At 38.9% G+C, this 25,400-nt stretch overlaps 1 protein-coding gene across 4 annotated transcripts in view; it reads left to right on the top strand.

The window, feature by feature from the left end:
* Positions 1 to 25,400, top strand: part of LOC120367205 (protein GVQW3-like) — a 693,292-nt gene that overhangs the window by 454,199 nt on the left and 213,693 nt on the right. For all 4 annotated transcript variants that reach the window (XR_012518800.1, XR_012518797.1, XR_012518798.1 and 1 more), the window contains one exon: positions 8,617 to 8,681. The gene's annotated coding sequence lies outside the window, so the exon portion shown is untranslated. The remainder of the gene's footprint in view (positions 1 to 8,616; positions 8,682 to 25,400) is intronic.

Here is a 25,400-nt window from a genome sequence, read left to right on the forward strand (position 1 = left end):
GCCCACTGCAGAGGTTCCAGCAAATGGTCACAATTTCCTAAAGTGATAGCTTTTCTCTCTGTGCCAAGAGAAGAGTCACAGTGGATGTTGTGGAGGTTCATTTTGGAAAGTGTTTTGCTTTCAAAGCTTGTTCATTAAAGCACAGAGAAATACTGTAATGGCTCCTGTGTGCAGATTGGACCCCGCTTTATGGAGCAGAACAGCTGTGTTGGTATTACAGCAGGCAGCAATGCAGTGCTTAGGCGTGTGATTAACTGAGCTGAGAATCATGGGCTGTGGAGGTAGCCTCTGCAGGGCTGAGAGGCTGAGCCTACTGAGTACCATAACTAGTGACCAACCTCAGAAAGAGGGCCAGATGTGTTAGTAGGGACCCCAGTCCACAGATACCGGGTTTCAGCATAAGGAATACAATCCCTTTCAAAGGTGGTGAAAAGCAAGAGGGGGAGGAGACAGGATCTTTTGAAAAAGATTTTACAGTCATTTTCTTTTTCACTTTTATAATAAAGCAATCTTCCTAACATTTCATGAACTTATGGGGAAAATATTCTACTCTTGGAAAAATAACAGTGGCAGTTGCAGTGAGCTCCCAATAAATGTTAACTCATGTGCCAAGAATTGTGATAAGGGTCAGTTATGGACTGAATTGTATTCCCTTAAGGTTCATACTTTGAAGCCTTAATGCCCAATGTGACTACATCTGTAGATAAGAATTTTTAGGAGGTAATTAAGGCTAAATGAGGTCCTAAGGGCGAACTCTAATCCAAAGGACTGGTATCCCTAAAGGGAGAGAAAGAAACATAAGATGTCTGTGTCTGTCTGTCTGCCTGCCTGCCTCTCTGCCCCCCTCTCTCTCTCTCTCTCTCTCTGTCCTCTTCTCTCCCCCACTAGTCCCCCACATACAAGGGTAGCTGTTTACAAGTCAAGAAGAGAGGCTTCATTAGACATAAACTCGAGGGCACCTCAATTATGGACTTCTAGCCACGAGAACTTTGAGAAAATAGATTTTTGTTGTTTAAGCTACCCAGTCTGTGGTATTTTGTTTCGGCAGGCCAAGCAGATGGATAGAAGGTCCTAGAAAACTTATCCAATCTAATCCTCATAACTGACTTATAAGGCAGGTTTTCATTTTTAGATGAGGACCATCAGATGCTCAGATAGGCTAGGTAAATTAATAAGTATGCAGTTCTTCTTGCTCCTGGACGGCTTCTACTCTGAAATACTGTGAGTCGTAATTTTCACCAAAGAAAATAGAGACATTATTTTCTTGTGTTAAATGGCTTGTTTTCTGTCATGATGTTGAAGGTGGTGTTTTACCTTCCCTCTATCACCATCACCCAGCAAGACATCCAGCACAGGGTAGGTCTTCATAACTTTATTGAATATAAGACGTAGAAGCACTAAAAATAAAAATGAATGTGAAGAGATTTGGATAATCAACCATTTAATTGTATTAATAATTATTTCCTTCTACTTAAAGAAAACATTGCCAAGATAGAAAATCTGGCTGCATATTATAAGTAATTGACTAACTATATCCACAGGAGAAAATATGATTCTTCAGCAATTCATTATGAAGAAAAGATACAAAAAGATAACCTGGCAGTACTGATGGTTTCAGAGAGGAAAGTGACCATTGGTATATTCTGCAACTAAGAAAAGGAAACTCATCTATATCAGCAATGTGTTCCATGGGCAATTGTATTCACTTAACTCTAGAATTGAGCTGTAGAATTCAGAAATCTTTTGGTCCAAGTTATTAGGTATTTTTACTTCCTGGTGACAGAGTAATGGATCCTAAATCCTTGGAAATAAACAATGCCTCTAGGAGACATTGTTCTAACTCTTCCATCTTAAAGAGGGTTGGCCATTCCCTAAAGAGGACGTAAAAGAGACTATTCTATGCCTTTCTTCTTAGCTCTGGAAGAAATTGTTCTCAAGTCAAAAGCATATGTACACGTTCTTGTTTTCCTTTGACATATGGTCACTGAAGGGGATAAATTATTCTTATCTCCTTAGGCATTGGTAAAAGATGAGAGAGCTACACACATTAAAAAGAATTATCAGTCTTTAAGACCAAATTCGCTGAGGTGTCCCTCTTTCCCAGCACACATGGTAGCTGTATTAGTCTGTTTTCATACTGCTATAAGGAACTGCCTGAGACTGGGTAATTTCTAAAGGGAAGAGGTTTAATTAACTCAGAGTTCAGCATGTTTCCAGAGATTTCAGGGAACTTACAATCATGACAGATAGCAAAGGGGAAGCAGGCATCTTTACAAGGCAGCAGGAAGGAGAAGTGCCCAGTGAAGAGGGAAGAGCCCTTTGTAAAACCATTAGATCTCCTGAGAACTCACTCACTATCAATAGAACAACATGGGGGAAACTTCCCCATGATTAAGTTATCTCCACTGGTCTCTCCCTTGACACATGGGAATTATGGGGATTATGGGGATTACAATTCAAGATGAGATTTGGGTGGGGACAGAAAGCCTAACCATATCAGTAGGTGACCACTGAGAGTTGTTAAATGAAAAGAAGAGCTCTAAAGTGATTTTTGGTCCTAGGTAAACTGGACTTCAGAAATCCTGATATGTGACCATGCAAAATGAGCAAACACAATCATCTTTTGGAAGTTGACGCTATTGCCCGTAGGTGTTTCGTTTAAGTAAGCAAACACCAAGCCTCTCTCACCTCCAGAGAGGCTATGGCTAGGAAACCTAAAGCATGAATATTAGGCCGTAAGTTATCAAAGGCAGCATATTTACCTATCTAATAAAACAACAGGATCCACCTTATAGAATTGTAATGCAACATGAGTTTTTTAAGATTCATTTCTTATGGGTAGAGAAATCTCTTTCTTCACTTTTTCTTCCAATTAAAAATCTCTTACTCCTTTCTCTGCCTTCAAAGTAAGACTTGAGTTTTAGAATCCTAGAGCTGGAAGGAAGCCAGAAGAAATCAGAATCCAACCCACTCATTTTACAAATGAGGGAAATCTGATTAACTGATTTGTCCAAGGTCACATATCTATTAATGCCAAACTCAGAACTGAAACCCAGATATCCTGATTCCCAGGAAATCGGAACTTTCCCTCCAGGCTTGTAAAGGTGTAATTGCCTCCATCATTTGAAATTGAGATATGTCTAGTACTACTGGGTTCAGTCTCCTCTCAAGATGGATGTGTAATTGTCTAAGTCATCATCTGTTATCCTGCCAGATTCAACACAATACTCAGTGGGAAACCAGTTCTAATTTAAGTCAGAGCAAACGATGTTTTTTTTTTTTTTTTTTTTTTTCTCTTGCAGGGCATGACAAGTTTCAGAAATAATGAGCTCTGCACACTGGACTTCTCTTTGGCTTGGTATTGTGCATTAGAATCATTCTTACTAATATCCTCTAAGGAGCTGAAGGGTTACATGGGTTTTTAGAGGCATGTTTTATTATTAGGATCATTCATATCAGTTATGCATAAGCAAATACCAATAGAAATAGGAATTTGCAGTGTGTGGTGTGTGTAACTGAATGTGGAGTGGTGTACTGAGGTTTGAGATCATATTAAAGTGCAAACCTTGTTTTCATGTAAACCCTCTCTGGCCTGAGGCGCTTTTCTCATTACAACCCTCCCTGCTGCAATTTCCTGCCATAAAGGGAATTTCTGCTCATTGAAAAATATCAAAAAGTAGATAGTTTATTAATGCCAACTATTTGAGCAGCCAGTTGAAATGGAGGGATGGAAACAAATGCTCCTGCAGTTTCTTCCATCCATGGAAAGAGGCATAGTCCCTTGTGTTATCTAAGCCCCACACTGCCACACAAACACCACTACCCCTTCCTGAACACTTTCCCTTCTATGTCTGCTGTGTGACCTCAATAATGTTTCCTGACCCTTTGGAGGTATAGACTCTATAGACTCTCTGCGTCATCTGACAAAAGCACACGGACCTGTTCCTCTCAGCCCCAATGCACATAGTTAAACACACCCAGTTCTGGTAATAATTTTAGGGAGGGCTTAATGACCCTATGGAGTCTTTAAGGGGCCTTAAGAAATCCTTGTTAATGTTCTTTCTTTTTCTTATAATCTAGAACTCGTAAGCTGTAGGGAAATCATCTTTGATTTCTTATTTGAGGTTTAAGCCATGAACACTGGTTGACATCTGACAATAGCCCCCAGCAAATGAAATGAATTTCTCATCAAACATTGTTTTAATGCGTACTACATATATCATGCCAGACAACCTGGGAGTATCTGAGATGCCCTTAAGCCGAAGCATACAGTTTAGGTGGGGACAAAGTGAAGCTCATGTAAAACGGTTGATTGAGCACAAAATGGTAAGCCCTACTCTGTAGCTTTCAGAAGACAAAATAATCTCATTGGGTCAGAGCAATCAAGAAAAGTCTTTGCAAGGGTGGGAGAAAACAAGCTATCACTTGAAGCATAAATGAGCCTTAGGTAGGTGGAGGAAAGATACAAAGTTGAGGAAGGATATTTTGAGCAGGGGAGCAATGTATGAGCAATGCTGTTGGAGAGAATGTCAACTCAAATGAGCAAGAATGTGGACAGCAATGAGTGTATGTAGCACATTTTTCCTGTTTGTAAGCATCATCTGACAGATGGTCAAAGATGGTGGTTCTATAGGTCTGCTTCTGATGAGGATGCATGATTATATAACCAGTTACCCTAAACTGGCCCCAGTTTGGAATTACAAATACATACGTCATTTATAGAATGATGTTTTGTATTCTCAGCTAAAAGATAAGTTCATTTTAACATTTTCTCTGCAATTCAATTCAATTCAATATAATTTTGGGGGTATCAGCAAACCTGATATGTCTTTTAAGCTGTGCTTCAATTTATCTTTTCATTTTTTTATACTTTTTTCTGTGATTAATAACAAAATTTGACTTTTGAATGTATATACCAATGTATTTGCATATCCATGTACATGCATGTATGTGCAAAAATATTTGTTGATAAATAGGACAGGAGTCTGAAAGTCTTATTCTGAAGTGTTGGCAGCAGTCACCTTTGAGGACTAGGATTTGAAGATGGTGATGGTTAAGAGGGGAACTTTAATCAACATACTTCTGTATTGTTTGAACTCTGTATAATAAGCAGGTATTGCTTTTATAATTAAAGAAAAAGAGAAAAAAAGGGAAGAAATTAAATTTGACATCCCTACACGTAATATGAGGCCCTTTCATCCTTTTGAAGGTGTGAAACAACAATTGTGCCTCCAGGGAAATTTATTTTATCAGAACCTGTATAATTTTTTAATCATGTAATGAAGCAGCTTGTCCTGGATTTCCAGTAGGCTTGCTTTGTTTAAGTATGAAGATCTCTGCTAATAATTGATGGTAACTGGAAGTGCTGTTTGTTAGACCGGCATCTCATCCCCACTCTGAATGCACATGTGCTGGTTGATGTTAGTTTCCCTCACTTTCTGTAAAATTTGGACTTTTGTAACTTATGTGCTGGTTTTTTCATAATCTCCTTTCTCCTCCATCCTGTGACCGGGATTGTTTCCCACACAGTGCCCTAGGGCCACAGGATGAGCTAACGAACCGTGACTTTTTTGTACCTGGCAGAGCTCCAACCTTCCTTGTGGTTCTAATTATTCTAACATCTTACCCCAGAATTTGATGCAAGTTCTTGATTTTATGTGAGCTAACCAGCTGCACAGAAATTGCCCCTCAGTGTGTGTCAGGGGTGTAGTGTACCTACATCCATAGATGGGAAGTACAAAGGGCTGACTAATTCAAGTATTATTACAGACATTCATGGGAATAAAATATTTTAAGTTATTTGCTATAACATCATGGTGCAAAACAGCGAGTAAATTGAATGTCCAGTCTTTTGATGATGGTGTAAAATCACACATTTAATGAGAAGCGAAAATGGTGAGAGAACACACAAACACTTCAAGATGCTGCTTGAAGAAGGCAGGGATAGGGATGATTTTTATTTTATCAATATTAAATTGCTTCATGAAGTAAAAATGATGAGAATAGACTAACCATATGTATTTCAGGGTTAGTGTGATAACTGATAATAATATAGTGGAGTATGCAGAATGTTCAACAGCATGGCCTCTGGAGTTTCAAATTCTGGCTCCTTCACTTATGAGCTGTGTGACCTTGGGCAAGTTACTTAACCTCTCTGCACTTGAGTTTCCACACAGATAAAATGAAGTTAGTAGCAATAATTACCTTATAGAACTAAGGGGTTTAAAAGAGCTCATGTTTACACAGCATTTAGAGTGGTGCCTGATATACAGAAGGTGTAATAAAAAATATAAATTAATAAATATAGGAAGCATATATTGAATTCTTCATGCTTGCCAGACACTGAGCTGAGCCGGTTACAGGGTTCTAGTTTATGCCCCAGAGCCCTGTAAGAAGTCTTATAATTGTTCCCATTTCATAGAGGAGGACAATAAAGCTCAGAGAGATTGAGCAATGTTCCCAGGATGGCTGTAAAAGGAGAATTTAAATATGGGCAATCAGGCCCCAGACCCCCTGCTTCCAACTATTATCATCTACCAAGACAGGAAGAAAAGAGTTAAGGAAATCTCACCCAAGCCCAGCATCTAATCCATGATTTAAATTATTGTCGGTTTTATGGGTGTGGGGTTCCTTTCTTGGGTGATGAAAAAGTTCTGTAACTAGACAGCAGGCAAAGTTGCACAAAAAAGTGAAGGTACTTAATGCCACTGAATGGCACATTTGAAAATGGTTAAAATGGTAAATATGTTATATGTATTTTGCCACAGGAATAAAAATTAATTGTAAGTACAAGGTCAAGTAGTCCCTTCCTAAAGAATGGTGTTATATGTTGACTGTCAATCTTTGTAGCCAACTGCTGCAATCAGGGTGTACTAAGGTAACAGCCCGTTTTTTTCTTGAGGTTGACCTGTCTTTCTGAAACAGGTATTCTAGATTTATTTTTTAAAGCATTTGATGCAGATCCTGGGTGTGATGAAATCTCCCTTTGGCAAGCACAGAGAAACTGTCCCTCCTGTAAATTGAGAGGCATAATTTTATTTTCTTCCCTGATGATAAACTTCCTTGCATATTTTAAATGCTAAAATGAGAGAGCAGAAAAGCAGAGGGTCCAGGAGGGATTTTGTTTCTAGTGAGCAATAATTTTACAAGATTAAGGCAATGTGAAGCGAAATGAAATTTAGGAGAAATACTAAGAAATACAGATTACGCATAATCTGTTTTTAATTTTGGTGTTTATTGAAGTCTTTGAAGAGCCCATTGACTAGTTGCTGGATTTTTAAAAATTGTGTTTTTGAAATGATTCATAGTTGCTTAGCACTAAAGCTTTAGAAAAATTTAATCCTTTAGTGAAGAGGGGCTAACATTTGACAGTATGCTATGGTCATGTTGGTTTAATTATCAAAGAGAACAAAATTGTTGATTACTTAATGAATTAATAGAAACAAAGAGACATTAAGGGCAGTATTGGCTAGGGGTTGAGTCTTTAAGAGCTAGTTTGTTTTGGTTTGTTTGACAACATTTAACCCCAAACCTGGAGAACAGACTGAATCATGGAATTTACGTCTACACTATGAATCACAACATTTTAAGAGAGAAAGGTGTGCCCTGTTTCCTTATTTGGGCCATGAAGATGAGGGTGAAGGTGTCTGTTTTATTTAAAGAACTGGTGTTATTCACAAATACCTTGAGATAGTTAAATTCTATTTCATGATAAATTAATGCAAATGCAGTGTGCAAAAATAGATTTGGATACATTATCTAAAATGTGCAGCACTATTACTGACAAAAGAAAAGGTCAAAACAATGAAACAGAGTCTTGTTGCTACACATGCCTGGTCATGGAGTCACGGGCTTCATCTAACACTCCAGGAAATTGTATACCAGAACCTCACTCTCACCCTCCAAACTGTATTTTATTCCTTAATAACTTAACAGAGGAAAGTAATGGGATGATGTTATCAGCTACTCCATTCTCTGGTTTCAAGGAATTGTTTGGTACCTGGGAGACCTGATACTGCTTTTGTTGAATTTCAGAATGGTAGGTTGGCTGGAGATGCCAGGTAGTCCCAAGGATTTAAGGTCACAACATCCTACTCTGTAAAGATCATCAAGCCAAGAATGAATAGATGTTCTCCATTTAAAGACTTGGTGGTATTTATAGCGTTCCTTCTTATAACATTTAGTTAGGTCAATTTGGTAATCTTGGAAATGGGGACTAGTGAAACTAAACATTTAATTTTTTTCAGTGAAGGATTTGAAATAAGGCTCTTTAGAGACTGTTGTTGCTTTTGTTATATTTAGCCTTAGTAGACTTAGAAACATGAAAACCTTAATTTTGTATAATAAAGTTGATTTGTATCCTAAAACAAGAAGTATCCTGGCACTGCCATCATAAATTAAGCATCACTGTTTTTATAGCTTGTGAAAGAGAAAATGAGCTTGTGCAGAGGTGAGCTCCAGAGGACAATTTCTTGAGAATAGTATGTGGCCTCCTCCCTTTCTTGTCTCCTTTTCTTGAAGCTGCCATTCATTTCAGAATTGAAGAACTGAAGTACACAGGGAAGTATGGAAGGTTTCCAGGCCAGATTTTAATACTTGTTTTATTATATTTTCTAGATTTGTGAGAGGAAGACATGATAGCAGATCCGGCTGCCACGCTGCTTGGATGGCCTTGGAGTCAGGTAAGTACCAAATGACCTTTCTTTACGTTTACTGATAGTGAAACTGAGAATCCAGTCCTTCCAAGATTGGAGGATGTAGGCTATGAAACAGTCCCTGCTGAAGAGTGTTTACTATTTTATTTATTGTGAAAAACATACATTAGAAATTGAGTTCTTATTTTTACTTATTTGGCTTCATTCATTCCTGAGATGATAAATGTTCTGTTTATGGAATAAGATTTTATGCTTTTGGAGGTTTGAATCATTGACTCCTCAATGTTGCAAGATGAATTGCCTCTCAAGATTTCCCTGGTATTAGTGTGATCTGGATCTTAATCTTACAGTCTGGATTGGTTACATTGGTTGAAGATACCAATCTCTGCTGGCAACATGGTACCATAAGCCATAGTCTGCCATTAGTCATGCCTTAGTAATATTAGGACTTGTGATGTCTGTTCAAATAGTGTAAGATACACAGGCAGTAGAATTTTACTGCATCTTTTATCATAGATATTGGGAATGGTGTTCATTAAAAGGTAAAATATATCACATCTTTAGTCCTGTCTTCCGTCTTGGTAAAGGATACTTGATGTTAAAGATTCTCTCGATCCCAAAGCATTTTGTCAATGTTAATATGGAATAAAGTGTTTCTTATTAAGGTAGGATGGAGAAACTTATTAGGCAAAATCCTGTAAGATGAAAAAGAAGACAGGAATATGTCTTATCCAAGAAAACAAAACTGTGTCCTAGGGCTGAACTTGGGCTGTCATTTTCTTGCTGCGGATTTTTGTTATTACTACTTCAGGATAAGATGTTACTTAGGGGGCCGGGCGCGGTGGCTCAAGCCTGTAATCCCAGCACTTTGGGAGGCCGAGGCGGGTGGATCACGAGGTCGAGAGATCGAGACCATCCTGGTCAACATGGTGAAACCCCGTCTCTACTAAAAATACAAAAAATTAGCTGGGCATGGTGGCACGTGCCTGTAATCCCAGCTACTCAGGAGGCTGAGGCAGGAGAATTACCTGAACCCAGGAAGTGGAGGTTGCGGTGAGCCGAGATCGCGCCATTGCACTCCAGCCTGGGTAACAGGAGCGAAACTCCGTCTCAAAAAAAAAAAAAAAAAAAAAAAGGATGTTACTTAGGACCTGGGTCTGAAGTGATTGTTTAGTGTTTTTCCGAGGGAGTGCAATGGACGTTCAAAAACTAATTTCTCCGTGAGCCCTAGGTCCTTGATATGTGGTCTCAGTGCCTTGGATTTTTCCGTTGTTTTTTGAGAAAAAGCTTTCCATTAAAAAAGTGGTTAGATGCCAAGGCCAGTGGATTACTTGAGTCCAGAGGTTCTAGACCAGCACGGGCAACATAGTGAAACTCCATCTCTATTACATTTTTTTTAATTTAAAAAAATAATTAGTTTGACTCTCCACTCAATCACACAAGTGATTTTCTTTGAGTTAGCCACTGCACTTCAGTATACAATGTAAGTGTTTTTTGCAACTTGCCCATTTTGTCACATAGGTTATTAAGAAGGTTTATACTTAAGGACCAAGATTTAGTCTAGTGATTTTTTTTAAAACTCATTCACCAAAGATATTCTTAAATGTAATTTCCTCCTCCTCCTTCCCCTCCTTCTCTCCCTCTCTCTTTCTGTGTGTGTGTTGGGGGGGGGGGTGTGGGGTGTGTGTGTGTGTGTGTGTGTGTGTGTGAGAGAGAGAGAGAGAGAGAGAGAGAGAGAGAGATTGCCTTGATTTGTGCTAAGCCACTTAGCAGTTTTACTGTGATTATTTTAGCATCAAAATGTAAAGGCCAACAAAGTGAAAAGGCAATAATTTCTTAGGTTTAGCATGACAATTGTTCTTTGATTTATTGGTTTCCCTAAAAGGCTCCTTGGACTCCACTCTCCAACTTCTGGCAGGGTTCTGTGGGCCATACTTCGAGAATGGCTCCAGAATAATGCTTCGTTCTGGACAGCAATCTTTTACAAAGTTTTTTTTTTAACCTTCTTATTTTCTTTTGTTATTAACTCTAAACTTAACTAAGTCATCAGCTGTCCTTTGACTCCCATTCTAAGTACTTTATCTGTGTGAAATATTTATCTCTAAGTGAATTGCTCAGCAGACATTCACAGGGAAAAATAAGTTAAGACTGAGATTTTCTGAGAAGAAAAATATTAAAGCACATTGATCCAAACCTTTAGTGACTGGGTAATATTATTGTGATCTAATCACAGTGGCAGTATGTTCCCCAAACGTCAAAGCGAACAGCTTCATAATTTTCACACTGTGCTGTGTGACAGATGGCAAAAACTGTTTTGATTTTCCCCAATATCTGAGGAGCAGCATGCGGAGCCTGTGCCTCCCACTCTGCTCTCCCTCTCTGTCAGCTCCGGTCGGCCTGACAGCACACCGATTTCTATCTCTGTGATCTGTTCTTTGGATGACGATGTTTTCAATAGCTACTAGTATAAAAATAAAATGTGCGGGTCCCATCAAATAAACTAATTAAGGCTTAGAAAGTGTCAAAATCCAAAAGCCAGTAGGAACAGATTAGGCACTGAGTATGAGAGTCACACAGACCTGACAACTAATGTGTTACCATGGCAACAGGAGAATCAATATCCCTCAACTGGGCAGATAGTTGACAGTAATTTTTGCTAGGTCAGAGAATTGGGAAGAGCGAAAACCACCTTCTGCTATGCAAAGAATTGCTCTCTCCATTTTAAGCAAAAAGCCTCTGAAGGATTTGTGATCCAGTTCCGACCAAGTCTAGGAGAAGCTGATACTCGTGGTATTGGAGAAGGCCCTCACCATGTACAAGGGAAGCCGCTGAATCTGTGTTTTCTATGATGCACTCGTTACCTTTCCTCAAATCAGGTGTAAAGACATGTCTGTCTTATGCTGTAAAATGCATGCCAAATGCATGACTGAAAGGTGGCTCATTTGATCTTTTTCTCCTGTTTATGATTAACCATAAAAATGAAGAATTCCGGTGTATGATCTTCAGGACTGTCCTGTCACATAGGAAATTAGTATCATTCTGGATGTGTTGGTCACATATGCTTTGAACACCCAGTCATGGCTACCGCAGAGATTTGGTTAAACCTTGCTTTGTGCTTTTTGGAAGTTTGTCGTTTAGCAGAAAAGAAACCTCAATGTTAGCATCTGTTTTTCCAAACATACTTCTCAGGCACAGCAGATTCCAGACGTGGTGGACATATAATAATATCTGATCCAGTAGAAAAAGAGATTTAATATCAAACTCATTTAAAGAAAAGCAATTCTTTCCACAGTGCATAACAGAACAAATGATAAATTGCAAAACAAAGAGGAGAAATACTATTTTCTATCAGGAGTCTTTACTCTGTAGGCCCATAGGTCTCTTTCTCCCTTCCTCCCTCTCTCTCGTTCCCTCTCCCTTCCTCTCTCACTCCCCCTCCCCGCTTTTTCCTTTCTTTTCTTTCTTTCCTTCTTTCTTTCCTCCAACATAAACTTAATGAAACTGTTTTGAAACACTGCCTAAAAGTCACTGTACAACTTAGTTGGATAAAGTTCCGTAATGTCTTTCCTGTAATGGTTCTTGATGGTCCTCTCTTACTAAGTGCCATGATATGATATTATGTTGAAATTAAAATACGGGCATGCAATTTTAATACAAGGGCATTAACAGAAATGTCATTCCTAACAAATGAGGCATTGGGAAATCTGCCCTGTAGCCAGAGAACCATGCTCATTTTTGCCTTTTGCTATAACTTGTAAAAACAAACCTCATGATGTAAATGCCTGTGGGTTGGATTTCCAGTTGAGAGGCAGGCGACAGGCTTCAGTGGGGGAATGGAGAGAGGTAGTTTTTTGTTTGTTTGTTTCAGACAAAGGATTCCTGGCCTGGGGCGGTCCAGCTGCAGCTGCTGTCAATATTGAGGCAATGAGACTATTTTTCTAACTAGATCAAAACAGAAAATTCTGCCTGTGATTCATTATATCAGAATGGAGAAGGGAGAGGATAAAGAGAGGAAAGAAAGGAGAGAGAGGAAAGAGGGAGGAAAAAGTGGAAGAAAAGAAAGGCATGATTGTTAATCCTCCTGAAAATTATTTGCGGGGTTGCCACGTTCAAGTTAGAATAAACTCTATCTGTACCACATTTTCCCTATCCAGTCTATCATCGTTGGGCATTTGGGTTGGTTCCAGGTCTTTTCTATTGTAAACAGTGCTGCAATGAACATTCGTGTGCACGTGTCCTTGTAGTAGAATGATTTATAATCCTTTGGATATATACCCAGTAATGGGATTGCTGGGTCAAATGGGATTTCTATTTTTAGGTCCTTGAGGAATCGCCACACTGTCTTCCACAATGGTTGAATTAATTTACATTCCCACCAACAGTGTAAAAGTGTTCCTATTTCTCCACATCCTCTCCAGCATCTGTTGTTTCCCGATTTTTTAATGATCGCCATTCTTACTGGTGTGAGATTGTATCTCAATGTGGTTTTGATTTGCATTTCTCTGATGACCAGTGATGATGAGCATTTTTTCATATGTTTGTTGGCCTCCTGTATGTCTTCTTTTGTAAAGTATCTGTTCATATCTTTCGCCCATTTTTGAATGGGCTTGTTTGTTTTTTTCTTGTAGATCTGCTTTAGTTCTTTGTAAATTCTGGATATCAGCCCCTTGTCAGATGGGTAGGCTGCAAAAATTTTTTCCCATTCTGTTGGTTGCCAATTCACTCTACTGACTGTTTCTTTTGCCGTGCAGAAGCTGTGGAGTTTGATTAGGAAAAACGATGAGTTCACGTCCTTTGTAGGGACATGGATGAACCTGGAAACCATCATTCTCAGCAAACTGACACAAGAGCAGAAAATCAAACACCATATATTCTCACTCATAGGCAGGTGTTGAACAGTGAGAACACATGGACACAGGGAGGGGAGCACTACACACTGGGGTCCGTTGGGGGGAAATGGGGGAGGGGCGGGGGGGGTGGGGAGGTGGGAAGAGATAGCATGGGGAGAAATGACAGATACAGGTGAGGGGACGGAAGGCAGCAAACCACACTGCCATGTGTGTACCTATGCAACAATCTTGCATGTTCATCACATGTACCCCAAAACCTAAAATGCAATTAAAAAAAAAAAAAAGAATAAACTCTATCTGGATCTGTTTCTAAGATAGGAGCCTAAAGGAATGTGAAAATAGGGCAATGAGTCTCTGCTGTAGAAGTGAGAGGAGGTGGTGGGACCCGGGTTTTTTGAGAGCGAGAACTGCAAACCTCAAGTGTGACTGAATCCAGATCAGGCTGACAAGGAGTGCTTGGTTTCTTACTTGCTGATTACATCATGTGCTATTTTTTCCATCCTTGGAATTTTCATGATGGTATTGCTTTGAGAACAAGACTTTGGGGTCAACGAGCTGGCTGTTGCTGTTGGTATCTAGGTAAAGGCAACCCTGGCTAGTGTTGCTTTTTTTTTTTCTCTCCTGTGCTCTCATTCTAGCCGGCTTTGGTGGTTGGACAGGGTTAGGGTCTGAGCCTTCCCTGGGCCTGTTCTCCTAGTCTGCTGATATTGACTCCTTGCCTGGGCTGCTCTGTCGGGATAACTTGAGTGTATGGTGGGGAAAGTCCTTTTATTCTACAACCTGCCTTTGCCCACACATTCACTTTTACTTTTTCAGTGGAGCACATCAGCACAATAAATGGGAAAAGAAAATCAGAAAAATAAATAAACCTGGGTACTGAACAGAATGGCTCTTGGTATTTACCTGTGTTCAGGAAATATTTGCGAAGTGCCTTCTCCGCGGCTGTGCCAGGCCCCTGGAGATGAACATATTGAGCTGGCAGGCACAGCCTCTACCCTCAAAGGCCGCAGCCATTGAATCCATGAGAAGACACTGATCCTGGCATTTTGATATTTTGTTTAAATATACATTTGGGATGTAGCTTAAGTTATTGCCTATTTTACTCTTTTTAAAGATGTTTGAGTAGTGTGTGTATGCAACAATCATGTAGAAAGATGTTTGCCTATTCCATTGGAAATGTGGCCCAATTTATCTGGTTATATAACATATACCATCAGTTTCACATATCACTCAGAAGAAATATTATTTAGGTTAATTATGGTAATTTCTAGGCTGCATGGGCATGATGGAGGGGTCAAGTAGCTCACAAAATTACCGAACTTGGGCTCAGGGTAGCACCTCCTCTTTGAGTCAGATTAGCTCTTTCAGAATCATTGCGTATCTTTCTGAGGATTAAGAGGATTGTTCTAAATCTACACTCTGCAATATGGCAGTAATGGCTATTTACATCTTAATTTAAATGAATGAAAATGTAATTGAATTTAAAATTTAGTTCTTCATTGGCACGAGCCACATTGAAGTGTTCAGGAGCCACCTATGGATAGTGACTATCATATTGAGCAGCATAGAATATGGGACATTTCCATCATTCCAGAAAGTTCCATCGGACAGTGCTATTCTAGAATACCTTCATTCATGCAGCCGACCTTTCCTGGGCATCTCCTATGTCCTAGGCATTGTCCTGGTGAAACTAAGGCACAGTCCCTGCCTCCGTGGGCATTCGGCTCAGCATAGAAGCAGATATTTATAAGTAGGACAACCAGAGGATGTGGTATCATCCATGCAGGACAACAGTGGGTTGCTGAGACAGGCTGTAGGGCAGCTAAGCTGCTTGGATTATTGGGTGGGGAGAAAGGGTCCTTCTGAGGAGCTGACTTTGAGCTGAACTCTGATGCATGAGGAGGAGCCAGACCTGTGAAAGCTGGAAAAATAGTGTTTGGGGCACAGGGAACACTGAAGTGGAAAAGAACCGGGCTTTTCCATAGCCCCTCCTCAGGCACAGAACTCTTAGGGCTGTGGAGTGGTGGCAACGGAGAGATTGGCATTCCTTCACCTCAGTCACTGCTGTGCCACCCTCCCACGGATGCTCGGCTTTCTTTGCAATTGGGCTCTCTTCCAATTCATATTATAACATTTACTCATCTGTGACAGTAGGCTTATCCCCTGGCCTCAGAATGAAGCTAAGAGAAGCCGAAAAGAGTGCATTTAGTGCCTATGAAAGGTACTTATGTTTCAGGGACCTGGCACACTCTGTCTGACTGTGGCTAACGGGGCTGTGGAGGCTTCTCGTGCTCATGTTTGTGATTGTCTTTCTTTGCAACAATTTCTTCCCATTTCAGGCCTTACTGAAGCCTCTCTAGGATGGTAGGTGTCCATTCCCAAGCCATTTCCTGGTCTCTCAGCAGAGCTCTAAAAGCTGTTAGAGCTCTGCTTGGCTGAGTTCATCTCCCAGGTTCAAAGCACTGGGGCCTTTGACTCTGGGAAGTGTTCATACCTCCTGTAGGCTGACCTCCCAGTATTCCCAGGAGCCTGCTGTGGAGACCTCCTTCTCCTTTGGCAGGTGCAACAGGCCACAGCTCACATTGGCACTGAACAACAGCCTGTGTTCAGTGATCTGATCTCCCTGTGATCTCCAGAAACCCTGGGGAGCAGCAGGACTTAGCAAAATACCTGCCGCATCCATCTCATATAGAACATCAATAACAGCAATCCTTGGAAAATGAGGCTTAAGCAATTATATCTTTTTCTCTTTTACTATGAGAGCAGTCTAAGAACTGGGGCTTTGGCTATTGCTTCCTGAGGAAATCGTGCAGTGATGAAATTAATGATGCATTAAAACAGGTACATAAAAATGTCACAGTGTTGAAGACAGAGTAAACAGGAAGATCCTTCAGAAAAAAAGGTCTCCAGTTATCAGAAAAGTTATCTGAAAAAGAAATCCTAACCGAGCAATAAAATACTCCCTGAGCATCCTGTGAAGATGAGTCTTTCTCACTGTTCTTTTTTGCATTCCAGATGCGTAATTGAAATCTAACTAAAAAACATGGAAAAGCAGAGTGTTGCTGCAAGTAATTGATTAATTGCACTGCCTTCTATGTTGTATGTCTCTAACAGACAGATATATCATTTGTATTTAGGTTTACGCTCTTGTTGATATCAAATATAATTTTCAGTGGGAGATAGTTAAATAACCTTCCGAAATTGTGTTTTATGATAAGGAAAACAAATGTTATTTAAGGAGATGATTCTTTTCTTCTTAAAAGCATGTTACATAACCAACCACAAAATAATTCTTCTCTCTGTGCTTACCCTGACAGCAGTGTGGATGAGATTGCTGGTGGCATGGGGTGGGCAGTCTGATGAGACTCCAGTCATTTCACAAGCTGATGTTGGTTGACAGGTCTTCAGGACAGAATTTACAATCAGACAAATATTTAAGATGCTTCATTAGTAGAATAAGGGGAAGACAGATATAGAAAGGAACTACGTTGTGGACGGGTGTTATTTTCGGAGTAGCTTTGTTGAAATGAGGAGAAGATGATGGATATGATGGATGGGAAAGCTAGTCAAGACAATTTGTTTGGATTTGGCATTCTTTGTAAGGGAATCGTGTGTTTGTGTGTGTGTGTGTGTACACACAGACATGCATGTATAACAAGGGTGTTCATTACTTGAGAACCAAAGGGTTTGGCTACCTATAAACAGAGACAACATGACCCCAAGGGAAGTAAACTCTGCAGCCAGTTGCTTTGTCTGTATGAAACCAATTATTTTTCCCTTCAATTTGATTGACTTTTTTATTGGACTGGATTGTATCATATTTGCCTTGATTAACTGGAGCTCATAATAATGCATTTAAAATCTGTAGTGATATACTCACCACCTATATTTACTTTGTAAATATGTGAAAAAAAATCCACAGTTATGAGATTAACAACATGGAGGAGCCTAGCACAAATGTGTTTTTATTCTGAATAGATCAGGAAACTTATTTAAAGGTAATGTAAAATTAAAATGTATTGAGTGAAATTGTCTTCACCATGAGTCACCTTACTTATTGAGATCAAGGTGGCTTCTCTGTGTTTCTTGAGGACATGTTTTCCTTTTGTGTATATTTGAGTATTTAGAGGAGACTTGGCCCATAAGGGAATATGAAAACATAATATTAGCTTTGTTCAGTAGTTAATAAAGCCATTGGGTATTAGTAATAATTTTCTGGGCCCTATGACTTTTCATAAAAACATGAGCGCTTCCTATTTCACCACTCCAACCCCCAACCTTGGCAACTTTTTAGTTTTTAATAATTCTTCTATAGAAATTTGAGAAGAAGTTATACCTTCTTCCAAATGTGACCTTATGTGGAAACTGGATACGCCATTGTAGATGTAATTGATTAAACTGGGGCCATACTTTATTAGGGTGTGCCCAAATTCAGTATGACTGAGTCCTTACGAGAAGAGAAAATTTGGACACACACACGCACGTGTGCACACACACACTGCCATGTGAAGATGAAGGCAGTGATGAGGGTAGAGCTTCTACAAGCTACCAGCTTCTCTTCACGTCCTCAGAGGAAACCAGCCCTTCCAACGCCTTCATCTCAGCCTTGTAGCCTCCAGAACTATGGGACAACAAATTTCTGTTCAAGCGCCCAGTGTGTGGCACTTTGTTACAGCAGCCCTAGTAAACTCATACAGATTACAAATAGAAAAACACAAAACTTTTTACCATTTTTTAAAATCACCACTGCTTTTTACCATTTTCACTTGCTGGTGGTATGTTACCAGAGTGGGAGAGGAACACTTACCAACAAACCTGGTGCTGGCAGTCTTTGGCTTTTTACCAACATCGCCATAGAAAGGCAGAGTTATTAAAGGATCTGCGATCACGAGGTAATTCAGCTCTTGACGTTGATGGATGGAACTTGGCTTTTCCTCTCTGCCAAGGCTGCTGACTGGATAGATGTTTTATTCATGAGGCCTGGGACAGGAAGGGATGCCAAAGGCTTAAGAATATTTTAAGAAACTCTTTGAGATGTCAGGCAAGTCATCAGGAGGTGTTAAGCAAGGAAGCTGAGGTGCTACATCAACCCAGCTGGACAATAAACCACATGCAAAGGCTGGAAGCAGTGACTGTGGTCTTGGGAAGCCACTCCATTTTCTTTGCTCATTTTGTGTCTTGTATGGATGCTTCCCCCATGATCACAATTCAGAGAAGCAGGAGTTCTGACTATGGTTTGAGGGTGTTCCTGTCTCATGCAGAATCCAAGGTAACACAGTATGGAGGAGACCCATAGTCCCTGAAGTCCTACCTATCTATGGATTGAGATTCAGAATCGTTCTCTTGCATTGGCAACTGCCTCCGCTTAGGGAGTCATTTAAATGACAGCATGTAGCTTCAGCTTCAAGTCTCAGGAGGCCCATTAGCTCCACATTTTCATTACCTATTAGCAAAATGATATTTCAAATTATTTAGCACAGCAGATTATTTTCTGCTGTGAGGAGAAAGGGCAGTTTAAGTGTAGACCAGTTGCCAATGTGACTCTTGTTTTTTCTATATAAAAAGAAAAGTCTTTTATACAATAGTGGTTTCTAATAAAAAATGTTTGCACTGATTCGGGCATCCATAATGATGGGAATTCTGAGTATAGGTAATGAATTATAATGAAAGTGCTCCTTGATTCTCTATCATGGCCAGAGGATTTAAATTTTTTATAATATCTATTAATACACTTCAAAAATTACTTGGAATCACATAAAAGAACCAAGAATAAAGTGTGGCTGGTGCATAGTTGTCAATCTAAGCCTCTTTTAATTGCCGAGCAAACATGCACCTAAGTCCAAGTGAGTCTTTCAAATTATATAACTCTAATGAAAATATACCAGGTTAAAATGAAGAATTAAAATAGAAACCTCATCACTGGATGAAAAACAGGCAAGTTCTAAGTATCCCATTGTCCTTTATGTTTGAAGAGTTTCAGTGTTAAAGACCCTAAGAATTTTCCCATGAGTCCTGGTTAGAAAAAAGTAATCAAAGAACAGAAACTGACAGCGACAGCCACTCTGAGACATGCTGTCAAGATACATCAAAATATGCCACGATATTCTCCCCTTTCTATCTGTCAAAGCCATTGATTATTTTCAATAAAGAAAGCCAGTGACAATTGCTGGAATTGTAGAATTCAGCATGCGAACTAGGTGATGCCTGTCACTCTCCTCTAAATAGACAAGAAGAAATTTACTCACCGCATCAGAAGCATATTTTTGAAAGAATATTTAAATGTGGTTTCATAAAGAATAAAAATAAAAGACAGAAAAATGAAATCTCTATTAGAGGCCATGACCCTCTTTCCTGAGCTTATTAGAGTTTTCCATGAAACTGCTTATTTTATGTCCCTCTCCCAAGATAAAATAAAGCAAAAATAAATTTAGAAAGCAATTTAAAGCCATTTCCTACTTCTTGGTTAGGTAAGACATACTTGGGTACCTTAGAGTTTTCATATAATCAGTGACTGCCAGGGCCTCCTATCAGTGCAGTTGCTGGTCACTTAGGTCACAGGAATAATTAAAGGTTTGGGTCATATGGGAACAATTGGGTAACTTGCATGTTGTGCAATCATAAATTCGTTGGTCATCTGGTATCCCAAGAGAAGAACAGAATCCAAAAGAGGCTTCCTGAAGCCATAAAGAATGACTAACACAGAGAAACCCTTGTTAGCAGCAGTAGTACCCCACTTTCAGGGGTAGCAGGGATGTGGTCCCGAATCTGGGTATAGTGACATGACACAGGGGTGCAGGCTGAAGGTTAAGAGCAGTGTAATTCAAGTCCAGATTCCACCTGCCTGGCTTCCATTCATTCAAAGCCTAGCTCGTCAGGCCTTCGCTGTAATTCTTGATGAGTTCCCCAACATCCTATTCATGAATACCTATTCTGCTTCTATCAGCCAGAGTCTAGTTTTTGTTTTATTTATTTCTTGCAACTAAGAAAACTGACTGATGAAATATGACTTCATTTTGCTTGCAAAACCTCAGAGGGCTCAAAATGTACTCAGGTTAGAGCAAAGCTGTTAACTAGAACCTACCATGTTCATGTAGGGTGGCACTTGGCTGTTTTTGTCCGTATTGAGTTCTATCACCCCAGTGTGCTCAGTCAACACCGGAGAAAAATGAAAGAAGTTTATTCACTGTAATACAAAATTCCTAGTAATAACAGCAGCAGATACAGCCAACATTTGAGGTCTTAGCTGTGCCAGGCACTATAAGCATACTACAAGCTTATATCGATTTTTAAATTTAATCACCCCAGCCATCCTAAGCCAAAAATACTGTTGTTGTTATCACACCATTTAAACAGAAACTGAGGCACACAGGGGTTATGTAACTTGCTAAGTAGGACATAGCTTGGAATTAGTGATTCAGGTTTAAATAAAAGAGGTGTCTGACTCAGAACTTGTGATCATAACCTTGCATACACTTAATTGTTCTACTTCTGGTTTTTCAAAAGCCATACAGTTTAAAATAGTCCTAATAAAACCTTAAGAAAAAATAAACTTGCAAGTTGTTTTTACTGAATCATGCGTAAGACAATTCCTGGAACAGGCCATCACTTCATAGGTTTAAGTATGAATTTGAAAGGAGACATATTGGGTTGTTTCAATTCTTTTTATGATAAAAAGGAAGGGAATGATTTGGAGGTGTCAGGGGGACAGGATTGGGAAAATAGGTATGGTTACATTTTTTAAATACTTAGGTCTACAAATTATATTAGCTATTGCCACCTAAAGTTATCTCTGCAGCCACCTAGAACCATATTCCGAATATTATGTTTTTCTGAGATACGTGTGTTGATTTCAGATTTTAAAAAAGCAACAAAAAAGACACTGGAGCTATTTGTGTAGTACACCGTGCTTCCCTCCAACTTGCAAAACTCAGTGTCCCAAATCTGCTGTTAGCCACATGCATGAGCAGCTATGATGTTTTTAATACATAAACAATAATTTTTCTACTTGAAATTCTTAGTAATAACCCCTTTTAAGAGTACAATTTAAAGCTCTTCAGGAAAAAGATGCAAAGGATTAACAATGTTTAAATGGAGAGTAAGTCTATTAAAACATTGGTTTGCATGCTCTGATGGGCATTTTCAAAGACTCTCCTAATGCTTGCTTAGGACAAATGCTATTTATTTATAAAATGTTAAACATGTTGTAAAATTATAACATAGAAGCCTTGAAGATTGTCTATCCTCAAGCTAAGCAAAAACTTTTTCTTAAAGTGCCCTTAAAATATTAAAAAAAAAAATCTCTTATGGAAATGTCAGGAAAAGTTCCCTGAGGAAAAACCAGCTTATACTCTGAGAAAGACTAAATGTGAAACACGCTTATTTCTTAAACATACGGTACACATATAGTTAAATCTACAATCTTATATGTAATATATAAAATGAAATATATAAGAAAGTAAAATATATATATCTATACATTTACTTAATATGTGTAAATACAGAATAAAATATTCAAGTTAAATTTGGTTCAATTATAGTAGATTATAACTGGTTTATATTCTTGTTTGTTGCTTTTCTCTTGCTGTAACTAGTTCTGCTCTTGGATCACATTACACCATTAAATCTTTTGCTAGTTTGAAAAAAGTATTGCTTCCAGCTGCTGCTGCAAAAGAAAACTGAAGAGACCTTCTCAACTGTTATGAAAAGAGCTATCAAACGGGCTCCGTTAATAAGAATTCCCTTTTCTGTACTTGCATTTGCATGTTGTTGTTTTAAGGTTAGCAAAGGCAAATCCCTAAAAGGCTAATAGAATACAGCGATAATCCATGATTATCACTAATACACAAATGCCTGTGTGTGTGTGTGTGTTAAGGAGAGCTGACTGATTTGCTTCTGTGAGTGCTGTTATGTCAGTCTTACATTTTCTCCCTTGTGTCTGTTATGCCTTCCTTCATTGTGCTACGGAAATTAGACAGCTTTCTGTTCTACTTTTACCTGGAAAGAAAAAAATGGGTAAAGAAGTTTCAACTTAAGTATTTTAGATTTAAATATATCAGGCTTGAAAGAAAAGTGTTCATAAAGAAAAGAACTAAAACTTTGCACAACTGGACATAATTCTGTAGAATTTGTTGTTCCAGAAATAGTAAAAGAAAATTTAAGTGAATGTCCTACAAAAAAAAGTAAATACCTGGAAGATGGATCTACAATGAGATTCTGAGAAACTCTGAGCTAATTAGGGAACTTGACTTCGGGGATGCAAACTACAGTCCTCATCAGAAAAAGAATAATTCACTGGACAGACCATTAGTCTGACTTGATTTTCCTTCATTTATTCATAAAATATTTATTGAATGTCTACTATATGCCAGGCTTTGTGTTTGACAGTTACTGTGTGTGATAAATGATATGCCATTTTCCCTGGCTGAATGGAGATTAAATTTGTTGGGTGAGAGTGAATATGATATTATGTGCTGAATGTAATAGCAAGGTAAATAGAGGGTGCTGGTCTAAAGGATCTGGGAAAGTTTCCAGGAAGATGGAATTAAGTTGGGGTTTAAGGGAATAAGAAATCAGTAGGAAAATTAGGGACGTGGCTAAGCATGTTCCTTCTATACCAAGAGGGTTCATGTGCAAGAGCCCGGAGGTCAGAGAGACCCTAGGACTCCCAAAGATGCAAAGAAATTTCATACAACTGTAGCGGGTTCAGGAGTAATGCACTAGATGCCATTTACAGTGAAGTACTGAGAACTGTGAAAACATACTGAGCCTTGGCCCATAAACAAAGGGCTTCCATAACCAATGATGGAGGGCAGAAACAAGCGAAATGAGGTCAAGCAGCTGGGCTAGAGCCCAAGATCAAAGGAGAAACAGCCTGCATGCTAATGGCTAGTAACTTCAACCAAGGCAGATGAACTACACATCAAAGAGATGGATATACTATAGTGGACAAAGGAAGGCCAGCAGTGATAGACAGTGTTTTAGAAAATAGTGAAGAGTGTTTTGAAGTAGCATTCATTCAGAAGTAGGTCTCAACAGGCTGACATAGTTGATGATGATGAACATGGAAAAAGTACATTATTTTGAAGACGAATGGGGGTGAGTGTGGGTAAAATATGACTTTCCTTTTGGAGGAAATTAGGTAGGTCTTATAGACAGCCTTTTGTCAGTTTTCCAACAGTTTCTACTCCACATAAATTTAGGAGCCATGGTTAGATACTCAGTACTGTGTCTTCTACATTAATAAAGGCTACTTATTTTTAGAAAGATAAGTTCTTTTAAAAAAATTAAAATATTTCAACAGTACTAAGAGACTGGTGAATTACATAGCAAACACTCATGTGGCTTTTTCCCAGCTTTATTAAATATGATTTCTACCAAATTTTCATGAGATATTTCTAAGAAATAAAACATTACAGATATGTTACATTTCCATGTATACCACTCTCCAATTCCATTTCTCTCTTGCCTTCCAGAGGGAAAAGTTATCCTGAATTTGGAGTTTATCACTTCTATGTATGTATATTTTTTACTACATATGTATCCTTAAAGAATATAAATAATTAGCATTTTAAAATAACTGTGTATAAATGACATTGTACTATATATGTATCATTCATCATTCTCTTTTGTTCAGTATGACATTTTTGAGAGTTATCCATATTGACACAGGAAGCTCTAGTTGATATTTTTGAGCTGATCAGTAGTCTATTCCATTAGTATACCATATTTTAAAGACACTTATGTTGCTAGACATTTACATTGTTTTATAAATTTTTACCTTTACAAATAATGCTTGAATTAATTTCTCATCTTGTGAAAATGAGCAAGTATGGCTTGGGTATGTGTTGGGTATCTGTAAGTAGACATGAAATTGGAATTGCTAGGTCACAGGAATCCCCATGTCCAATTTTACTAACATTTTACTGCTTTCCAAAGTGGTCTTATCAGTTTACACTCCCACCAGCTGCGTACAGGGATATTACTCCATATCTTTTTCAGCACATAGTATTGACAGACATTTAAATTTGTGTCAGTCTAATGAGTATGAAATGGTGCATCAGTCAGAGTCCAGCTGGGACACTCTTGGTCTTTCAACAGAGGAAATTTAACACAGGTAATTGATTAGACAGATGACAGAATAGCTGAGAAACCAAAATAGATAGTGAAGCAACATTCACAATAGCAGGAGGCCACTCTCAACCGTAGGGCTCCAGGACCAATGGAGGAGGTGGTGTTAACAGAGATCAGAAACTAGGCTCATCTGTCTGAAATTAACACCAAGGGGGATGCAGGAGGTGAGGTGGGAGCTGGACACACTAGGCCTCCAGAGGCTCATGCAGGCTCCCAGAGGTCCTGAAAGAAGCAAAGTGGAAAGGGGAGGAATGCCTCCCTTCTCCCTCTTCCTGTTGTCCAGACCTCCTGCAGTGCCTTCCACTGGCCAAACTTACCTGGAAGCTTGAAATAGTTACATGTGGTATGAACAAGGGCAGCAGAAGAGAGGGAAATCAATGTGAAAGGAGTTGATTGGAACAAATGGCACTGCATGGTAGTTTTCAGTTGCATGTCTCTGATTTAGAGCAAACATTTTTCCATGTGTTTGCCATTTTGTTTCCTTGCCTATGAATTGTTATTGATTTGTATTTATACATATTTTTCCTGTTGGTTGTCTGTTTCTAATTTGTTTTAGAGGTTCATTATATATCCTAGATATTAATCTTTGTCAGTTATATGTAGCGTTAATGTTACTCATAATCTGGCTAATTTTTCCTTTTGTTTATAGCCTCTTTTGTGATAGAGAAGTTTGAAATCGAATATACAAATTTGGTCTTTACTTTTAAGCTCAATACTTGTGTTTTAGTCAAGAAAATCCTTCCACATTCTAAGTCATATTTCTTTA

This window comes from Saimiri boliviensis, chromosome 8, assembly GCF_048565385.1.
Source record: "Saimiri boliviensis isolate mSaiBol1 chromosome 8, mSaiBol1.pri, whole genome shotgun sequence".
In the NCBI taxonomy this organism is placed as follows: domain Eukaryota; kingdom Metazoa; phylum Chordata; class Mammalia; order Primates; family Cebidae; genus Saimiri; species Saimiri boliviensis.